Source organism: Odontesthes bonariensis, chromosome 8 (genome assembly GCF_027942865.1).
Source record: "Odontesthes bonariensis isolate fOdoBon6 chromosome 8, fOdoBon6.hap1, whole genome shotgun sequence".
In the NCBI taxonomy this organism is placed as follows: domain Eukaryota; kingdom Metazoa; phylum Chordata; class Actinopteri; order Atheriniformes; family Atherinopsidae; genus Odontesthes; species Odontesthes bonariensis.
This window is the reverse complement of record NC_134513.1, coordinates 21,992,440-22,008,403: the sequence shown is the minus strand read 5'-3', so window position 1 is coordinate 22,008,403 and position 15,964 is coordinate 21,992,440. Positions and strand designations below refer to the sequence as shown.

The 15,964-nt window shown below is 44.4% G+C and overlaps 7 non-coding genes across 7 annotated transcripts; all 7 read left to right on the top strand.

Moving 5' to 3' along the window:
* Positions 1–2,197: 2,197 nt before the first annotated feature.
* Positions 2,198–2,271, top strand: trnai-aau (transfer RNA isoleucine (anticodon AAU)). The gene has a single exon. It is a non-coding gene; the product is annotated as a tRNA-Ile (tRNA).
* A 2,684-nt stretch (positions 2,272–4,955) lies between these two features.
* Positions 4,956–5,029, top strand: trnai-aau (transfer RNA isoleucine (anticodon AAU)). The gene has a single exon. It is a non-coding gene; the product is annotated as a tRNA-Ile (tRNA).
* A 737-nt stretch (positions 5,030–5,766) lies between these two features.
* trnar-ucg (transfer RNA arginine (anticodon UCG)) lies at positions 5,767–5,839 on the top strand. Its single transcript has one exon. It is a non-coding gene; the product is annotated as a tRNA-Arg (tRNA).
* A 1,650-nt stretch (positions 5,840–7,489) lies between these two features.
* trnai-aau (transfer RNA isoleucine (anticodon AAU)) lies at positions 7,490–7,563 on the top strand. Its single transcript has one exon. It is a non-coding gene; the product is annotated as a tRNA-Ile (tRNA).
* Positions 7,564–8,301: 738 nt separating this feature from the next.
* Positions 8,302–8,374, top strand: trnal-uag (transfer RNA leucine (anticodon UAG)). Its single transcript has one exon. It is a non-coding gene; the product is annotated as a tRNA-Leu (tRNA).
* Positions 8,375–12,237: 3,863 nt separating this feature from the next.
* trnal-uag (transfer RNA leucine (anticodon UAG)) lies at positions 12,238–12,319 on the top strand. The gene has a single exon. It is a non-coding gene; the product is annotated as a tRNA-Leu (tRNA).
* A 1,359-nt stretch (positions 12,320–13,678) lies between these two features.
* trnal-uag (transfer RNA leucine (anticodon UAG)) lies at positions 13,679–13,760 on the top strand. Its single transcript has one exon. It is a non-coding gene; the product is annotated as a tRNA-Leu (tRNA).
* The last annotated feature ends 2,204 nt before the right edge of the window (positions 13,761–15,964 follow it).

Genomic DNA, 15,964 nt, shown 5'->3' with positions numbered 1-15,964 from the left:
CTACATGATATTCTGACCAGATGCCCATCCCGCCTGATCTGGCTTCATTCAAAGAAGAGTGGCAGAGACTGTATTCTCAGCGTATTCCAGATGACTACGCCTATCACCCTGATCCAAGAGGGTGAGCCCAATCACCCCAGAGTGGAAGATGATTTCAGCCCTTATGCATTCGCAATCTCATTCATTTAGTCACCACCAGGGCTTGAAAACGAAATTATTTTTCAATCGTTCCGTTCCGAACGGTTCAGGCATGTTTAACGTTTTCGTTCTTGCGTTCCGCCACCAACATATCGTTCCTGAACCGGTTCGGAACGTAAAATATCGTTTGTTCTTATCGTTCCGGCAGTGTTTGGCGGGCCTATCAAGTCTACGTGTGTGGACTTTACCTTAGAATAGACGTACTCATTAGTATTTGCCCTTGATTTACACCGTAGCTCTATGCCCAAAAATAATAAATCACCGGCAGCATCCAAAAACATTCAGATGGGCTAAAGCTGCGTCGACGTCACTTCCTTGATCTGGGAGCTTCAATGTAAGATGAGGGTTGATCTACTACTGTAGACAACAAAGTATATGCTATATTCTACATGAATTTTTATGTTGTAGAGTTGTGAATTTATTTTATCAATGGAGAAATTGAACAGCCTTGCTTTGTTGTCTACAGTAGTAGATCAACCCTCATCTTACTTTGAAGCTCCCTGATCAAGAAAGTGACGTCGACGCAGCTTTAGCAGCAGAGAAGCTATCAGGCTTGTGTTGATAATAATAAACTCCTGGACTATGTACAAACTTCCAAATGCATCGTTTTGTGAGTACAGACCATATTTGTACTACTGTAGAAGTTTGATTGTGATTTTAGCGTGGTCATTTTGGAGATACTGCCAGTGTCCGTTAGCGCTTGTACTAAGCTATTCGGGATAACTCAGTAACTCAGCTGATGTTCAGCCAATATCGGAAAAACTGCGGGTGGGCTACTTGGCTGGATGTCACGGTTCAAATGACCCCAGGGTGAATCTACTCCGAACCATCACTTAACTAGTGGATAACTAGACTAAGTAGGGATAAAAGAAGTGATTCGTGACAGCTGCCTGCATTGAGCCTAGCGGGCAGCGAAGTGAACGCACAACCGGAAGTAGTCTTTTTTTTTCCCCTAACAAAGGCTATGCTTTTGTGAAATTTTATAAAATATATAGAGAACGAAAAAAAAAACGTTATTAACCGGTTTTGTGGATTTCAGAATAACGTTTCTGTTCCGGAACAGTTGAAGACCATTTCGTTTTCGTTTCCGTTTCCGTTCCTCGTAAAATTCCGTTCGTTTTCGGTTTTCGTTTTCGTTCCTTGAACCGGTTCGGAGCCCTGGTCACCACTCATAAGGAGTGACCAGAGGTGAGCGTTGGAAGGAAGATCGACTGGTAGAACGAGCTCCTCCAGTCGTGGTCAAAATGGTCTGATCCCTAAACTCTTCCACTTGAGGCAGCAACTGGTTCTAAGCAAGAAGAGGGCCCTCAAACCTTTTCCAACTGAGGATCAGAGCCTCAGACTTGGAGGCACAATTTTATTCCTGGCTGTTTCAGACTTGGCAGCAGACCACCCCTGTACCGGCCGGATGACTCAGGTGAGAAGATGTGGCCTAACGGAGAAGGCGTCTGACTTAGGATCAGAAGATTGAGTGGATCGAGTCCCTTCGTGGTGGTCTTGTTTAGTTGTATGGTGTCATATATGTACAGAACTCAAGAGCACTGTACCGAGTACTAACCAAATAAACACATGGTGAAAGCTGGTAAGTACTTTGCTAGTTGTACTCCGTGTCAGAAATCCTCTGAATGGCATGCCATTAAAGTCGGAGGATTTTACCAGTCTGTTACTGGTAAAAAAATCCAAAGTTAAGCTGATGTTGCGCAATGATCTTGGCTTCCCCATACTGCCTACACTCAAGCTATACAAAAAAGATGAGAGACTTGAATGAGTAAGTTCTATCACGTCGAGTCATTGTAGCATATAACAAATGATAAAATAATTGTTTGAAAGCAATTTTTTGAAGAACTAAAAGTCTTTCATCTCACCTGCTGATAACATCCAAATCCGCAATACCAAAGGCAAGCTGTATAGAATGTTTGTGTGACTTAAATAGGTAACAGAGAAAACACTGAGAGCACTTATTCTCGCAAAAATTTGCTCATAGGGCAACTCAAAATGAGGCCAGTTAGCTCAGCTGGTCAGAGCGTGGTGCTAATAACGCCAAGGTCATGGGTTCAATCCCCATACTGGCCACGAATATCAGCAACAACAGCACATGTGTAGGCGCCCTTCCATAACACATGACTTTTAAAGATATATTAATATATTTGATGCTGCTTGTCCTGGAACGGATCACAGGGGAAGCAATGTGAGCAGACATCCCTTGCCCCGATTCTCACAGGACATAATCTACACCTCTTCTCGGGTGGACACACAGAAATACCAATGCAAGACCAGCATGGTTTATTTCTTGTGAGTCCTGGACCTTCCCTCAGGCCTCCTCACCGTGCAACTGATCCAAAATATCTCCCCTGGGGGGAATCTACATGATATTCTGACCAGATGCCCATACCGCCTGATCTGACTTCATTCAAAGAAGAGCGGCAGAGACTGTATTCTCAGCGTATTCCAGATGACTACGCCTATCACCCTGATCCAAGAGGGTGAGCCCAATCACCACAGAGTGGAAGATGATTTCAGCCCTTATGCATTCGCAATCTCATTCATTTAGTCACCACTCATAAGGAGTGACCAGAGGTGAGCGTTGGAAGGAAGATCGACTGGTAGAACGAGATCCTCCAGTCGTGGTCAAAATGGTCTGATCCCTAAACTCTTCCACTTGAGGCAGCAACTGGATCTAAGCAAGAAGAGGGCCCTCAACCCTTTTCCAACTGAGGATCAGAGCCTCAGACTTGGAGGCACAATTTTATTCCTGGCTGTTTCACACTTGGCAGCAGACCACCCCTGTACCGGCCGGATGACTCAGGTGAGACCATGTGGCCTAACGGACAAGGAGTCTGACTTCGGATCAGAAGATTGAGGGTTCGAGTCCCTTCGTGGTTGTCTTGTTTAGTTGTATGCTGTCATATATGTACAGAAATCAAGAGCACTGTACCGAGTACTAACCAAATAAACACATGGGCCCTCATTTATCAAGCCGTCGTAGAAAGCATCGTTGATATGAGCGGAGAACTCGTCGTACGCAGAGGCTCAAGTGAGATTTACAGAACATGCGTACCACACCAATCCCATCGTAAAACAGAGCGGCTGTTGATAAATCCGGCGGCTGAAATCCATCGTAATGATCCTAACCACGCCTTCTACAAAAGGCTGCACCTCTAGAATTTGCGACATGGATAGACGAAAGGCGGCAAAGAAACGCTGTCAACAGCGTTGGCAATGTAAATCGCACACCGGACGAGTTATGTATTTTCCCCTACTGTGATGGTCAATAAAATGTGATAAACTCCAGATTAAATGAAATCTAAAATTCAACGATGTTTTTCTCCAATAAGATCAGGAAGAAGTGGTCCGATATGAAATTTGCCACCAAAGAAGGTCGCAGCTCTCCGACGCAGCATGTCACAAACAGGGGGGGGGGGAGCTCCGATCCAGGTTTGGATTTGAGTGCCTTGGAGGAGAGGGTGGCTGGCCTGATCGGAGCTACGTCTTTTTTCCTTGAATAACAGAATGCTTACCAAAAGTCAGAATCGCTGAATAAGTTCCTCTCTCCTCATGAGCGCTCTTGGCTGTGCAGGCTGGTGGTAGGGATCTCTGGGTACGGGGTCCTCTGGATGTACATCTGGAAATGGCACTCCGCATGCAATAATAATATTGCATACCTTTTCGGGCGTATATAGAAGGGTTCCCCCGCAGCCGAGAGACAGATCCACCTGCCCTTTAGGAGCCCTGTACACCTCTCCACAGTGGCAAGCGTACTATGCGCAGTGTTAAAGCGCCTCTCCTGTACGGCTCATAAGCCACTCATCATTTTCCCGAAAGAAATCCTGGCGGTCCCGGAACACTCTCTCGCGCCTGATGCGCGCGTTCAGGTCCTCTAACAAAGCCAGATCTGCCATCGTTTCGCCATTACCGCGCCGCTAGAATCACCTTTTAAATAGGCGGTTGAATAATGAGCCATCACTCTTCCAATTACGGAGTTGTACTTGTTTAATTTTTTTATTTATTTAATTTGCGTTTATGTTTATATTTATGTTGAAGTCAAATAAAACATGGGCCTTCTTTGAAGTGATAAGTCTGTAATTTTAACCTAGGGATTTGTTGCGACTCCTGAGGCACGCACTAGTGATGCTGCTGTTTATGTATGCTATTGCAGTCACCGCAAGTCAAAATGGAAAAGTGCGTACACGGCCTCAGACCTGTCGTGGCGATTTCATCTTTCCTGCGCTCACGATGGATTTGATAAATGCCAACCTTTGCGCAGAAAAGAACGTACACACGACCTACGCACGTTTTTCGTCTTACGCAAGTTTGATAAATGAGGGCCATGGTGACAGCTGGTAAGTACTTTGCTAGTTGTACTCCGTGTCAGAAATCCTCTGAATGGCATGCCATTAAAGTCGGAGGATTTTACCAGTCTGTTACTGGTAAAAAAATCCAAAGTTAAGCTGATGTTGCGCAATGATCTTGGCTTCCCCATACTGCCTACACTCAAGCTATAAAAAAAAGATGAGAGACTTGAATGAGTAAGTTCTATCACGTCGAGTCATTGTAGCATATAACAAATGATAAAATAATTGTTTGAAAGCAATTTTTTGAAGAACTAAAAGTCTTTCATCTCACCTGCTGATAACATCCAAATCCGCAATACCAAAGGCAAGCTGTATAGAATGTTTGTGTGACTTAAATAGGTAACAGAGAAAACACTGAGAGCACTTATTCTCGCACAAATTTGCTCATAGGGCAACTCAAAATCAGGCCGGTTAGCTAGGCTGGTCAGAGCGTGGTGCTAATAACGCCAAGGTCATGGGTTCAATCCCCATACTGGCCACGAATATCAGCAACAACAGCACATGTGTAGGCGCCCTTCCATAACACATGACTTTTAAAGATATATCAATATATTTGATGCTGCTTGTCCTGGAACGGATCACAGGGGAAGCAATGTGAGCAGACATCCCTTGCCCCGATTCTCACAGGACATAATCTACACCTCTTCTCGGGTGGACACACAGAAATACCAATGCAAGACCAGCATGGTTTATTTCTTGTGAGTCCTGGACCTTCCCTCAGGCCTCCTCACCGTGCAACTGATCCAAAATATCTCCCCTGGGGGGAATCTACATGATATTCTGACCAGATGCCCATACCGCCTGATCTGGCTTCATTCAAAGAAGAGCGGCAGAGACTATATTCTCAGCGTATTCCAGATGACTACGCTTATCACCCTGATCCAAGAGGGTGAGCCTAATCACCACAGAGTGGAAGATGATTTCAGCCCTTATGCATTCGCAATCTCATTCATTTAGTCACCACTCATAAGGAGTGACCAGAGGTGAGTGTTGGAAGGAAGATCGACTGGTAGAACGAGATCCTCCAGTCGTGGTCAAAATGGTCTGATCCCTAAACTCTTCCACTTGAGGCAGCAACTGGTTCTAAGCAAGAAGAGGGCCCTCAACCCTTTTCCAACTGAGGATCAGAGCCTCAGACTTGGAGGCACAATTTTATTCCTGGCTGTTTCACACTTGGCAGCAGACCACCCCTGTACCGGCCGGATGACTCAGGTGAGACCATGTGGCCTAACGGACAAGGCGTCTGACTTCGGATCAGAAGATTGAGGGTTCGAGTCCCTTCGTGGTTGTCTTGTTTAGTTGTATGCTGTCATATATGTACAGAAATCAAGAGCACTGTACTGAGTACTAACCAAATAAACACATGGTGAAAGCTGGTAAGTACTTTGCTAGTTGTACTCCGTGTCAGAAATCCTCTGAATGGTATGCCATTAAAGTCGGAGGATTTTACCAGTCTGTTACTGGTAAAAAAATCCAAAGTTAAGCTGATGTTGCGCAATGATCTTGGCTTCCCCATACTGCCTACACTCAAGCTATAAAAAAAAGATGAGAGACTTGAATGAGTAAGTTCTATCGCGTCGAGTCATTGTAGCATATAACAAATGATAAACAAATTGCTTTGAAAGCAATTTTTTGAAGAACTAAAAGTCTTTCATCTCACCTGCTGATAACATCCAAATCCGCAATACCAAAGGCAAGCTGTATAAAATGTTTGTGTGACTTAAATAGGTAACAGCAGTAGCGAACCGTGAGCACTACGGCTGGGCCTTCACCTCAGCCCTCATTGCTGAAGAAAAAAAATCATTGCCGGAAAAAAGGCTATCCAAGCTAGCCACAACATTGGTTTCGTCTTCCGACAAAATTTAATTTCCTTCGGGATTAATAAAGTATCTCCAATCTAATTAAATAAATAAAAAACGAGCACAGACCGCTCATACAGTCAATGGCACGTACCCATAGAAAAAATACACGATCACACACACACATCACACAACCTGACTATCGACTGCTAACCTACACAAACCCACACACAAAATGGCTCGGCGGCCAGCAATCAGATAAACCAATGAAGTGAATCAATCCTGTGAAATAATGAAAACATGTGAATGAAACCTGCACTCACCCATTATGAAGTTAAGTCTGCCCCTCCATAATCTTGCCCCTGCTCAGCTAACTCTGACGTCGGGTATGGTTGGTAACGTTACTGCGGCTAGCATTAGCAACTAGGCTGCTAGGCTTGCTAAATCAGTAAGCATGAGGCTACTGAAGAAAGCTGGTCTTTTTAGTTACGTTATATTATCATCTTTCTTCTAGGCTATAAGTTAACCTATTTTTACGGCCTCTGGCCCTAACCTGACGAGCTAGCTGTCAAATCACCGGAAGTTTTCACCGGAAGTACTGGCGCACACACAAAAGTTTGAACGTCAACCGCTTCACTCTGCACGCTTTTTGGACTTCCCGAAGGCCTACGATCTTTTTTTTTTGTCCCGCCCACTTCAAATCAAACCGTGATTGGTCAATTTCCCCATCACTCTCCAAACCAAAACACATAGCTTGGCCTTCCCCGAGATGCGTGAAGTCCTAACCAATTAATGAGCCGGTTAATTTTGCTTCGATAGAGATGGACGATTCTGATTGGATAGTATGTTTCAGGACAGTAACCCTTTCATTGCTGATGTGAATTTGACAGTAAACTTAACTTTGGAACATAGATTAGCGAGAATGTAGTATTAAATGTATTGTATTAAATTAAATGAGAGTGATTGAGTTTTTTTATGTATACATATATTATTATTTAATAATAATATGTTTTTGTTCTGAATTTTTTAAGGCCTTCTCTGAAGGCGTAGAAGGCCCTGAGGGTTCCCCTCTGGGTAACAGAGAAAACACTGAGGGCACTTATTCTCGCAAAAATTTGCTCATAGGGCAACTCAAAATCAGGCCAGTTAGCTCAGCTGGTCAGAGCGTGGTGCTAATAACGCCAAGGTCATGGGTTCAATCCCCATACTGGCCACGAATATCAGCAACAACAGCACATGTGTAGGCGCCCTTCCATAACACATGACTTTTAAAGATATATTAATATATTTGATGCTGCTTGTCCTGGAACGGATCACAGGGGAAGCGGTGTGAGCAGACATCCCTTGCCCCGATTCTCACAGGACATAATCTACACCTCTTCTCGGGTGGACACACAGAAATACCAATGCAAGACCAGCAATGTATTATTTCTTGTGAGTCCTGGACCTTCCCTCAGGCCTCCTCACCGTGCAACTGATCCAAAATATCTCCCCTGGGGGGAATCTACATGATATTCTGACCAGATGCCCATACCGCCTGATCTGGCTTCATTCAAAGAAGAGCGGCAGAGACTGTATTCTCAGCGTATTCCAGATGACTACGCCTATCACCCTGATCCAAGAGGGTGAGCCTAATCACCACAGAGTGGAAGATGATTTCAGCCCTTATGCATTCACAATCTCATTCATTTAGTCACCACTCGTAAGGAGTGACCAGAGGTGAGCGTTGGAAGGAAGATCGACTGGTAGAACGAGATCCTCCAGTCGTGGTCAAAATGGTCTGATCCCTAAACTCTTCCACTTGAGGCAGCAACTGGTTCTAAGCAAGAAGAGGGCCCTCAACCCTTTTCCAACTAAGGATCAGAGCCTCAGAATTGGAGGCACAATTTTATTCCTGGCTGTTTCACACTTGGCAGCAGACCACCCCTGTACCGGCCAGATGACTCAGGTGAGACCATGTGGCCTAACGGACAAGGCGTCTGACTTAGAATCAGAAGATTGAGGGTTCGAGTCCCTTCGTGGTTGTCTTGTTTAGTTGTATGCTGTCATATATGTACAGAAATCAAGAGCACTGTACTGAGTACTAACCAAATAAACACATGGTGAAAGCTGGTAAGTACTTTGCTAGTTGTACTCCGTGTCAGAAATCCTCTGAATGGCATGCCATTAAAGTCGGAGGATTTTACCAGTCTGTTACTGGTAAAAAAGATCCAAAGTTAAGCTGATGTTGCGCAATGATCTTGGCTTCCCCATACTGCCTATACACAAGCTATACAAAAAAGATGAGAGACTTGAATGAGTAAGTTCTATCACGTCGAGTCATTGTAGCATATAACAAATGATAAAATAATTGCTTTGAAAGCAATTTTTTGAAGAACTAAAAGTCTTTCATCTCACCTGCTGATAACATCCAAATCCGCAATACCAAAGGCAAGCTGTATAGAATGTTTGTGTGACTTAAATAGGTAACAGAGAAAACACTGAGAGCACTTATTCTCGCACAAATTTGCTCATAGGGCAACTCAAAATCAGGCCGGTTAGCTAGGCTGGTCAGAGTGTGGTGCTAATAAAGCCAAGGTCATGGGTTCAATCCCCATACTGGCCACGAATATCAGCAACAACAGCACATGTGTAGGCGCCCTTCCATAACACATGACTTTTAAAGATATATCAATATATTTGATGCTGCTTGTCCTGGAACGGATCACAGGGGAAGCAATGTGAGCAGACATCCCTTGCCCCGATTCTCACAAGACATAATCTACACCACTTCTCGGGTGGACACACAGAAATACCAATGCAAGACCAGCATGGTTTATTTCTTGTGAGTCCTGGACCTTCCCTCAGGCCTCCTCACCGTGCAACTGATCCAAAATATCTCCCCTGGGGGGAATCTACATGATATTCTGACCAGATGCCCATACCGCCTGATCTGGCTTCATTCAAAGAAGAGCGGCAGAGACTGTATTCTCAGCGTATTCCAGATGACTACGCCTATCACCCTGATCCAAGAGGGTGAGCCTAATCACCACAGAGTGGAAGATGATTTCAGCCCTTATGCATTCACAATCTCATTCATTTAGTCACCACTCATAAGGAGTGACCAGAGGTGAGCGTTGGAAGGAAGATCGACTGGTAGAACGAGATCCTCCAGTCGTGGTCAAAATGGTCTGATCCCTAAACTCTTCCACTTGAGGCAGCAACTGGTTCTAAGCAAGAAGAACCAGTTGCAGTTTTCCAACTGAGGATCAGAGCCTCACACTTGGAGGTACAATTTTATTCCTGGCTGTTTCAGACTTGGCAGCAGACCACCCCTGTACCGGCCGGATGACTCAGGTGAGACCATGTGGCCTAACGGACAAGGAGTCTGACTTCGGATCAGAAGATTGAGGGTTCGAGTCCCTTCGTGGTTGTCTTGTTTAATTGTAAGCTGTCATTACTGTAAATAAATCAAGAGCACTGTACTGAGTACTAACCAAATAAACACATGGTGAAAGCTGGTAAGTACTTTGCTAGTTGTACTCCATGTCAGAAATCCTCTGAATGGCATATCATTAAAGTCGGAGTATTTTACCAGTCTGTTACTGGTAAAAAAATCCAAAGTTAAACTGATGTTACGCAATAATCTTGGCTTCCCCATACTGCCTATACTCAAGCTATACAAAGATGAGAAACTTGGATGAGTAAGTCATTGTAGCATATAACAAATGATAAAATAATTGCATTGAAAGCATTATTTGAAGAACTAGAAGTCTTTCAACTCACCTGCTGATAACATCCAAATCTGCAATACCAAAGGCAAGCTGTATAGAATGTTTGTGTGACTTAAATAGGTAACAGAGAAAACACTGAGAGCACTTATTCTCGCACAAATTTGCTCATAGGGCAACTGAAAATCAGGCCGGTTGGCTCAGCTGGTCAGAGCGTGGTGCTAACATCAGCAACAACAGCACACATGTAGGTGCCCTTCCTTAAGACATGACTTTCAAAGATATATCAATATATTTGATGCTGCTTGTCCTGGAACGGATAACAAGGGAAGCAATGTGAGCAGACATCCCTAGCCCCGCTTCTCACAGGACATAATCAACACCTCTTCTCGGGTGGAGAGAAACCAATGCAACACCAGCAATGTATTATTTTGAAGGAGTTCAAGTATCTCTGGGTCTTGTTCACGAGTGAGGGACGAAGGGAGCAGGAGATTGACAGGCGGATCGGTGCGGCGTCTGCAGTGATGCGGGCTCTGCAACGGCCCGTCGTGGTGAAGAAGGAGCTGAGCCAGAAGACGAAGCTCTCGATTTACCGGTCAGTATATGTTCCTACCCTCACCTATGGTCACGAGCTGTGGGTAGTGACCGAAAGAACGAGATCGCGAATACAAGCGGCCGAAATGACTTTCCTCCGCAGGGTGTCTGGGCTCTCCCTTAGAGATAGGGTGAGAAGCTCGGTCATCTTGGAAGGGCTCGGAGTAGATCCGCTGCTCTTCCGCATCGAGAGGAGTCAGATGAGGTGGCTCGGGCATCTGGTGAGAATGCCTCCTGGACGCCTCCCCGGTGAGGTGTTCCGGGCCCGTCCCACTGGGAGGACGCCCCGGGGAAGACCCAGGAGACGTTGGAGAGACTATGTCTCTCGGCTGGCCTGGGAACGCCTCGGGGTCCCCCAAGAAGAGCTGGAGGAAGTGGCCGGGGACACGGACGTCTGGGTTTCTCTAATTAGGCTGCTGCACCCGAGACCCGATCCCCGGACAAGCAGCAGATAATGGATGGATTAATGGGCTCCCTTATAGTTGGCTTAAAGTTATCTTTGATAGTGTGGCCGAGTGGTCTAAAGAGCTGGATTTAGGCTCCAGTCTCTGTGGCGGCGTGGGTTCAAATCCCTACAGAGAGTCCTTAATAAAGCTTATACATTAATGTCACACACAACTAAAGAGTCCCTTCAGGGTCACAGAATAAACAGTGAAACAGCACATACAAAAAAAATGGATGTTACCACTGTGACATTGGCGGCTGGCAAGCTATCTTTTCCAAGGCTCATGTTTGTTTTTGCCCGTTACTCTTTGGGGTTTTGTAAATGCAGGTCATGGATATGGCTGAGGACAGCGAGATGCTATGCGTGGTCAGTCAGTAGGTCTAACATTTGTACACTATGACTCAGAGGGCAAACCATTAATACTGCACTGTTTAAAGCCTTAATGCAATGAATCCTAAGAAAATCATCCCAGTGGAGATGTAATGTTGGGGATACTAGCCATAGAGACCAAAGTCATTTGAAGTAGCAGATTTTAAACTTCTGTATATCTACTAATGAGATTGGCCTGTTAACATAGTGGTGTAAAGGGATTGAACTGAAAACGGACTGAAGACGCCATTGAAAGTACTGCGGTGACTGCTAATGTTGTGATGGTAACTTGGAGGTTCCTAGATTTCCAAAACCTTAACCAAGACACATGGAAGCTGAGTTGCACAGCGCTTGTTCCGAGGTGCTTTAAATCCTCAAATGTATCTCCCAACACAATTTCCTGTCTTACGCCTACAGACTAAAATGCAAAAGCAGAGTGGCGCAGTGGAAGCTTGCTGGGCCCATAACCCAGAGGTCGATGGATCGAGACCATCCTCTGCTAGTCGATCATCTTGTTGAGTTCCACCAGTTTATACTATTCTCTTGCTATGCTCTCTTCTGTAAAGATTTCATGGCGTTAGATGAAGAGCACAAGAAATATCTATGGGTGTTGCACAGTGGCAAGACCACAACTGGTACTCATCAGTTGTTATTCTGAGTTGGAAAAGTTTCATCTTACAGGGTCTACTGACAACTGTTGATTACAATCCTTCAGTTCAGTCCGTCTCTTAAAGGTGACGCTCCCTTGTAGTTGGATCAAATATATATTTGGTAGTGTTGCCGAGTTGTCTAAGGCGCTGGATTTAGACTCCAGTCTCTGTGGAGGCGTGGGTTCAAATCCCACCACTGCCAATGTGGCTGCTTTCTTGGTGGCAGTTTCACAATCAAAAGTACAAATCAGTTTAAAAAAAAACATCGCCATGAAGAAGATGGAACTCACAGGAAATCATACACATCTGCTGGTCCTTTGGGGAGGTAACCCATATGTCAAGTCCACTTCCACTTTCATCCTCTGATAAGGTTCAAACATGAATCCCAAATCTTTTTAGGTGCCCCTTTCAGTCTTAATGTTTGACAACAGAAAGAGAGCTCATTTTACCCAATCTAACCTGTTACTGACATTTTGAAGAACTTCAGTTTCTTCTACTGCCAGAGATAAAGGGGACCTTGGTCAGAAATCATTTTTATATGTGGAACTACAGAGAGTCCTTAATAAAGCTTATACATTAATGTCACACACAACTAAAGAGTCCCTTCAGGGTCACAGAATAAACAGTGAAACAGCACATGCAAGAAAATGGATGTTACCACTGTGACATTGGCAGCTGGCTGGCAAGCTATCTTTTCCAAGGCTCATGTTTGTTTTTGGTCGTTACTCTTTGGGGTTTTGTAAATGCAGGTCATGGTTATGGCTGAGGACAGCGAGATGCTATGCGTGGTCAGTCAGTAGGTCTAACATTTGTACACTATGACTCAGAGGGCAAACCATTAATTCTGCACTGTTTAAAGCCTTGATGCAATGAATCCTGAGAAAATCATCCCAGTGGAGATGCAATGTTGGGGATACTAGCCATAGAGACCAAAGTCATTTGAAGTAGCAGATTTTAAACTTCTGTATATCTACTAATGAGGGTGGCCTGTTAACGTAGTGGTGTAAAGGGATTGAACTGAAAACGGCCTGAAGACGCCATTGAAAGTACTGCGGTGACTGCTAATGTTGTGATGGTAACTTGGAGGTTCCTAGATTTCCAAAACCTTAACCAAGACACATGGAAGCTGAGTTGCACAGCGCTTGTTCCGAGGTGCTTTAAATCCTCAAATGTATCTCCCAACACAATTTCCTGTCTGACGTCTACAGACTGAGATGCAAAAGCAGAGTGGCGCAGCTGAAGCGTGCTGGGCCCATAACCCAGAGGTAGATGGATCGAAACCATCCTCTGCTAGTTGATCATCTTGTTGAGTTCCACCAGTTTATACTATTCTCTTGCTATGCTCTCTTCTGTAAAGATTTCATGGCATTAGATGAATAGCACAAGAAATATCTATGGGTGTTGCACAGTGGCAAGACTACAACTGGTACTCATCAGTTGTTATTCTGAGTTAGAAAAGTTTCATCTTACAGGGTCTACTGACAACTGTTGATTACAATCCTTCAGTTCAGTCCATCTTTTAAAGGTGATGCTCCCTTGTAGTTGGCTCAAAGGTATCTTTGGTAGTGTGGCCGAGTGGTCTAAGGTGCTGGATTTAGGCTCCAGTCTCTGTGGAGGTATGGGTTCAAATCCTACCACTGTCAATAAGGCTGCTTTCTTGGTGGCAGTTTTACAATCAAAAGTACAAATCAGTTTAAAAAAAACATCGCCATGAAGAAGATGTAACTCACAGGAAATCATACACATGTGCTGGTCCTTTGGGGAGGTAACCCATATGTCAAGTCCACTTCCACTTTCATCCTCTGATAAGGTTCAAACATAAATCCCAAATCTTTTTAGGTGCCCCTTTCAGTCTTAATGTGTGACAACAGAAAGAAAGCTCATTATACCCAGTCTAACTTGTTACTGACATTTTGAAGAACTTCAGTTTCTTTTACTGCCAGAGATAAAGGGGACCTTGGTCAGAAATAATTTTTATATGTGGAACTACAGAGAGTCCTTAATAAAGCTTATACGTTAATGTCACACACAACTAAAGAGTCCCTTCAGGGTCACAGAATAAACAGGGAAACAGCACATGCAAAAAAAATGGATGTTACCACTGTGACATTGGCAGCTGGCTGGCAAGCTATCTTTTCCAAGGCTCATGTTTGTTTTTGGCCGTTACTCTTTGGGGTTTTGTTAATGAATCTATAGCCTCTTTAGAATAATTCCATCCAGATTTGAGCTGTCTAAGTAATGTAGCTTCCATACAGGACCCAGTTCAGGGTGATCAGAATTCCAAAAAAGCAGTGAAATGGCCCTGTTCTGTATTTTCACAAATCAGAAAAAGGTTTCACAAATCCCAAACACGGTTTTAATGAATCTATAGCCTCTTTAGAATAATTCCATCCAGATTTGAGCCGTCCAAGTAATGTAGTTTCCATACAGGACTCAGTTCAGGGTGATCAGAATACCAAAAAAGCAGTGAAATGGCCCTGTTCTGTATTTTCACAAATCAGAAAAAGGTTTCACAAATCCCAAACAAGATTTTAATGAATCTACAACCTCTTTAGAATAATTCCATCCAGATTTGAGCAGTGTAACTTTTGTAGTTTCCATACAGGACCTTGTTTTGGTCGATCAAAATGCAAAAAAGCAGTGAAATGGCCCTTTATGCCCACCCCTTTAATGCGCGAATCGGAGGCTGGCGAATCGGATGCCAACTTCAGCGTCGTCGTGATGAAGGAAGGTGAAATGCTGTTTCAAAAAGCCTTTCCTTTCAAGATACTTTTAATAATTTGAGGAACTAATGTTAGCTAAACCTTGGTCCAGCGCAGTGTTGGCCAGGGCTAGCGAGCTAAGCTAACGTTAGCTAGCTAGACAACTTCGCTAGGTAGCTAGAGGCCAAAGTCAACCACATAAAACAAACAAAAAAAATCGCTAAAATCATTAAAAAAGAGAACGTTTTATCGACCGAAACTTAACTTACCGTAGAAAGAAGAGACTTGGAAGACAAGTGTGACTGCAGTCTGAGTGCTGACTCTGAGTGTAAATCCAGAGGGATTCTCAGAACGACGGAGTTCTTTCACTATCAGGAAAGAACTGCAGGGGAAGTTCATTTTGATCAATTCTGAGTAAAATGAATAGTAACCCCTGTTAATTTACACCAACACTAAAAAAATATAACACTGACACATTTGCTGCACAGTGAAGCACTCGGGATGGGTGTCACTGTGGGCCCCTCCTCTCTCGCTTGGGAGTGTGAAGGGTGTGACAGAGATTTGGTCTGAAGGTCTCCATGGTAACCTCGGTTCTAATACGTCACAAAGAGCTCACAACATATGTGATGATAATGCCTCGACACGTCAATGTAAAACACGTGCATGACACGTGATTTATACGTCATAACACATCATTAAAAGTCAGAGGCGAAAGTTTATAAATAGGACCCAGAGATATCAACAGCTTTGTGTTGGGAGGTTGTGGCTCCCCTCCCTCAGGGAGCAGGTTGAGAGGCTGATGGCAGATGGGTGTTGAGTCTCGGCTGCCGGGACAGCAGTCAGGCTCTTTCCATGCGTACAGTATGAGGCTGTGGCTGGAAGCGTCTGCTCCGCCACTCGCAAGTCAGGCTTGTGTTGTGGACGGGAGCCCCCGGAATTGGTTGCGTCTTGGTCTCGGTCCTCTCATGTCCTTCTGGTCCCTGAGTACGTCTTTTGTGTTAATTCCAAACACAATCATCTGAGGCTACAGCAGTGCCCGCTGTCACTGCCGTGCATTATTAGCCTCCATCACAACAGCTGGTCTCACTTTTCCATGGCAAGGAAACGAAACCAAATCATCACGGGTCCAACACATCACTTGTCCA